Here is a 5,008-nt window from a genome sequence, read left to right on the forward strand (position 1 = left end):
ATCAGAGGTACCTCTGCCCTCAAGCATCTTATAGTTTTGTAACTACAGAGAGAACTTTCTCAGGCAGTTAGCCCTTTAGGCTCTGGTCTCGGGTCGTAAACATCTTGCTTCTGAATATGAAGGTCCTTAGGGATGATCCCATCACTCTCCTTCTTTCTGGGACTTACCTGTATCTATTTCCCCGGGCAGGGGACAATCTGTTTACCTGGATCCTAAGTGGCTTGTAGGATGAATCATGTTCCAATTCTCTGAGAGAGTTTACATGTTGGAAAGAGTGCTCTCTTTGATCTCACAGCTTAGAGCAGATAGATTTTGTCGAGGTAATCACGTAGTTGGCGTCAGGCTTTGTCAGTCTTTGTTTCATTGAGACTCTATGGCATTCAAAGTTTTGGGGCACTGGTCCTGGAGCCAATGTGGTTTGGCTTCAACAGTAACTGGAGCCTGAATTTTTTCTTCAACTCTTTAATGACAATTGATCTGTCTAGAAGTCAAGACTTTTCAAAATGATTTCAGATCTAAGAGGGTGGGCCTTTAACAAGAACACACTCTCTTCTTTTCTCCTCAGCCATTCCCAAACTGTCTCAATAAACTTCATTTTGCCTTAGCACTTTGCATTAATAAAACACATTCATTACACTGTCATTTTAACCACTCACATCAGCCTTGAGAGGTAGAAAGATTAATGCACTTGGGCTTAGTTTGGCAAAAGAAAAATTTTGACACTGATTAAAGGATTTATTCACTATCTCATGGAGTAGGAGTTGTGAGAGGAGCTAATATTTATTGTCTACCATGTGCCAGATTCTTTGTATATCCTAATTTGTTTAATCCACAACCAACCGGTTGGGGTAGATATTACTGTGCCCATTTTGAAGACAAAGACACTGAGTCATGAGAGATTTAAATAGCTATTTCAAAGTCCCCCAGTCCTTAGGTAGCTAAGTTGGCACTGACTCCCTAGTTTTCTGATAATTAGTCTGTTATACTTAAACGTAACCTACTGTTTAAACTCCTCATGTCTGACTATAAGAAGCTAGAAGTAAAGTATTAATGCTGAGTTGGATTTTGGGTAAGAAGTTCCACAAAAGGAAAAGTGGGCCATCTCTTCTGTTTGCATACACATTTGGAAATGTGCTTGCCTTTATATATAAAATGAAAGAAGACACAGAGATGAACCAGCTGCCCCATGTATTTCTGTCAGAAGTGTGAGCCGAGAATCCCCAAGCTTGACTGCATCACTTAAGACCGCAGGCTGGGGTATCAGCCCCGAGTGAAGATAGTCATGCTTCCTCAGGCTTGTTGTTCATGCTCCTTTTCTTATACGCTCTGTGATCTGGCGAGAAGTGGGATACCCCAATGGCGAAAGTATCACAACAACAGCCCTCCTCAGTTCCAGGTCTAGTGAAACTGGCTCAACTTCTCAAACTGACAGAAACTTGAATCTAAATGAACTGACAGAGCATTTATTAAATCCAAAGGCATGCAGACTCAAGGTCACTGGACAGGAAGAGCTTTATCTAAAAACTGAAAGAATGAGGTAAAATCTTTCACCTCCCCAAACTCTGGCCTCCCTTCCTGACACTCCTTCTTGGGACCTGCGAGTGTTTGCCCAAGGTTATCCATGGGGTCATTGGGTCTCAGCTCTGACTGACAGTGAAAAGGAGGAGTTCATGTATTCTGTTTCATTTAATCTCCACCTAACTCCTATGTAAAGTGGCTGTTAGAGCCTGTTTTACAGTCAAGGAGACCAGGGCTCTGAAAGGTGAAGTTCAATTGCATTTGAACCTGAATATGGTTGGCTGCCAAACCTGTGCTCTTCCCACAACTCACACTGCCCCGAAACACACACACAGGACTTTCTAAGTCTCCTAACACTTATCCTATTCTACGGTCAGGCGTGGTTATTTAAATCCAAACCCTTTCTCTTTAGTAGAAATGAGCCATTTAAGGGTAAAGACCTTCTTGCTCAAGTTTTCAACCCTCACCAGACTCAGCAAGTGGGCTTGCAAATAGTAGGTACCCAATAATTGCTCATTTTGGGCAGACTCAACACGTAAATGCACAAATACTCCATGGTTGGTTCTGCCCAAAGACCAAAGTCCTCTGGCATGAGTGGTTTTTTTTTTTTTTGCCCCAAGTTGGTTGACTTTTCCCATTCCAGCTAGATTTTTGCCTGTCATCTTGGGTAGTAGAATCATAATTCAAGAAGCAAACTTCTTATCCTCACAAAGTTCTAATCAGAGGTACAAAAAGAAGCTAGGTTATCAGGGGCAGGCTATACAGGGCAGTGATTCTTTGGACTCCACAAATTCCCAAATCCGTGTATCAGGGTCTGTTTTCAATCTTCAGGCATTATAGGCATCTCCTGGGGCTGTGAGAAGAATACTCTCATTTCAGGACAGAGTATAGCCCAGAGCCAACTTGGCAAAGGCCAGAGGAATATAAATTCAGAGCGACAACTTAAGGAACATGGTTTTAATAGAAACATACTTTTATTTCTTCTCCAATCACACGTCAACTGTCTGTTTGCATGGGGAGCCCCAGGCTCAAATGAGAGTTGTCAGAATTGGTAATTGAGGGGCTCTGCTTTCCCCCCAAATCTCCCTGGTCCTCCAGATGATGACTGTGAGAAATCACTTGGATGGTTGGGGACTTTGTGAAGTCAGCACTACAGTGAAGCCAGAGCAAATGTAGGTATGACTTGCTTTATGCCATAGGTTACAATTCTGACAAAATTCATTGAAGAAAATATTAGCAAATCCCTGGGCTGTGTTGGGCACATGTGAGGTTACAAAGTTTCAAAGATGAGGCACATTTTTGAGGAGCTGGCTGTCCAATGGAGGAGATAGATGTGTTAAGGATATTTTTACAGTGGGCTAAAAGGGGAAATGGTGGTGCCTGTCTCATAGGTTATGGTAAGGGTGATATAAGCTGATAAAAGTAAAGCACTTTTGAATACAGTGTGGAACCTGGATTAAATTGAAAAGGAAGAGAACTCTGGTGAAAAACTCATAAATTCCAAATAAAGCTCATAGTTCAGTTATTTTTTTAAAATGACCTTGCATTAGAAGTATTGCATGTGTCACAGTAGACATCTTTGGGTACAGGATGGGGAGTGGAGAGAAGCAACGTCACAGAGAATGCCTAGAAGGGCTGACGAGGAGTATGCTGGATAAACAAAGGGAAAAGATGACTCCAGAAAATCTAAGGCCTAAATTAAGAAAGAAGTGTTTGGGGGAACGAACGTAATATGGTTTTGCCAAGATCAAGGTTGTGTCTGTGGACATGAAGCAGTAGATGTCATTGGAGAACTAGATGGAGGCTAGATCATGCATAGCCTCTTACACCACACCAAGAAGCTCAGACTGTCCCCTGTGGCATCCACATGGGAGCGACCTGGTCAGAGGTACACAGAAAAACAATGGCCTGAGTTGCAGTACAGTGGATGGAGGAGACTGGGATCCAGGAGACAGAAAGACCAGAAATGGGGCTGATATAGTCACATAGGCAGGAGGTGATGAGGACCTTAACAGGACAGGACAGTGGGGCTGAGTAAATGGGAGGACTGAGGCAGAGAGCTAGGAGGCATCCTTGGGAGACTGCTGTGATGTCACCTCACAGAATAGTCATCTATTGCTTGCCAGAGACCTTTCCAGGTTGCCAGGGCCTCAGGATGGACTATTCCCCTTACTGGGAGATGATTTGGTAAAAAAAAGACGCAGAGTTTCAGAAAGAAATGGACTCTCATGTCCACACAAGAGTTTACTGTTTACAGGACACCTTCATGAGCATTATCTTATTGATCATTATAGCAGTTACAGGGCCAACATTGTTATTATTTAAAATGATGCTTTTGTTTTCCTGATTATAAATATTATAAAAACAGTCATTGTAGATTGCTTGAAATACTTAAAAAGAAGGAGTAGGAAATTAGAATTGCTCTAGTACTCTGATAATCACTGTTAATATGTTTGTAAATCAGCTGCTAATGGCAAATGTTAAATTTTTAAAAAGATATTTTAATTTCAATTTTATAACAACAAAATATATTTTTCTACCATTTGTTACAGTTATAAAGTTAAGATTGAAATATACATGTTTTGTGTTTTTTCTTTTTTAGTATTAGATTATAAGCATTTTATATCTCAAATCTATAAGCCTACTTTTTCATTGCTGCATAGCATTTCTACAAATGTATGTGCTACACTTTATTAATACTATTATCTACTGATAGGTATTGATGGAAATTAAGTTATTTCCAATTTTTTCACTCATAAGTAATGCTTTCTTACATATCCTTTAACATACATCTTTCCCCCCTTGCATTTCTAATTACTCCCTTAGAATAAATTCCTAAAATGAGAATTTCTGGAACAAAAATATGCAAATTTTAAAGACTTGACATCTCCTGGAATTTTTTATTCCAATTCACCAGGCCTACACACAGTGAATGAGCCAGCCTGCACTACCCATTTCCATCAGTACTGAGTATTGCCTTTTAAAAAATCTGTGCCAGTCAGATAGACATAAAACTATATCTTATTACTGAGTCAATATGTGTGTCCTCATCACTCATGTAGTTGAGTTCTCATTCTCATTTTATAGATGTGAGTTAATGACTTGACTGTACCGCAGAAACAATAGGTAGCTGAGCATGAACTGAAGACCAGCCCAGGTGGACTCCTCGGTCAGTGCTTTCTAATATACGATATGCAAACAGTTGCCTTGATTTCTCAGTGTGGATAGCATTGGGTTTGTTCTCTGGGTTTCTTTTCAGTGGGATCACACCCTCAGGAGCTCACTGCCCTGAGTGTGAAGGAATGAGTGTGCCCTTCCTCCCGAGGGGCAGCAGTTTTTTCAACCCCTCAGAGGACCCAGCAGTGGAGTCAGCTCGTTCTGTGCTCTGGGTGGAGGCCACGGGTACGGAATGTGCTTGGGTGACTGGTCTCTCCCCAAGGAAACCCTGGATGGAAAACGACACAAGGAAATAAACCCTGTGTTCTTTCTA

Source organism: Carlito syrichta, unplaced genomic scaffold, assembly GCF_000164805.1.
Source record: "Carlito syrichta isolate Samal-C Ts95f unplaced genomic scaffold, Tarsius_syrichta-2.0.1 Scaffold302100, whole genome shotgun sequence".
Lineage (NCBI taxonomy): Eukaryota > Metazoa > Chordata > Mammalia > Primates > Tarsiidae > Carlito > Carlito syrichta.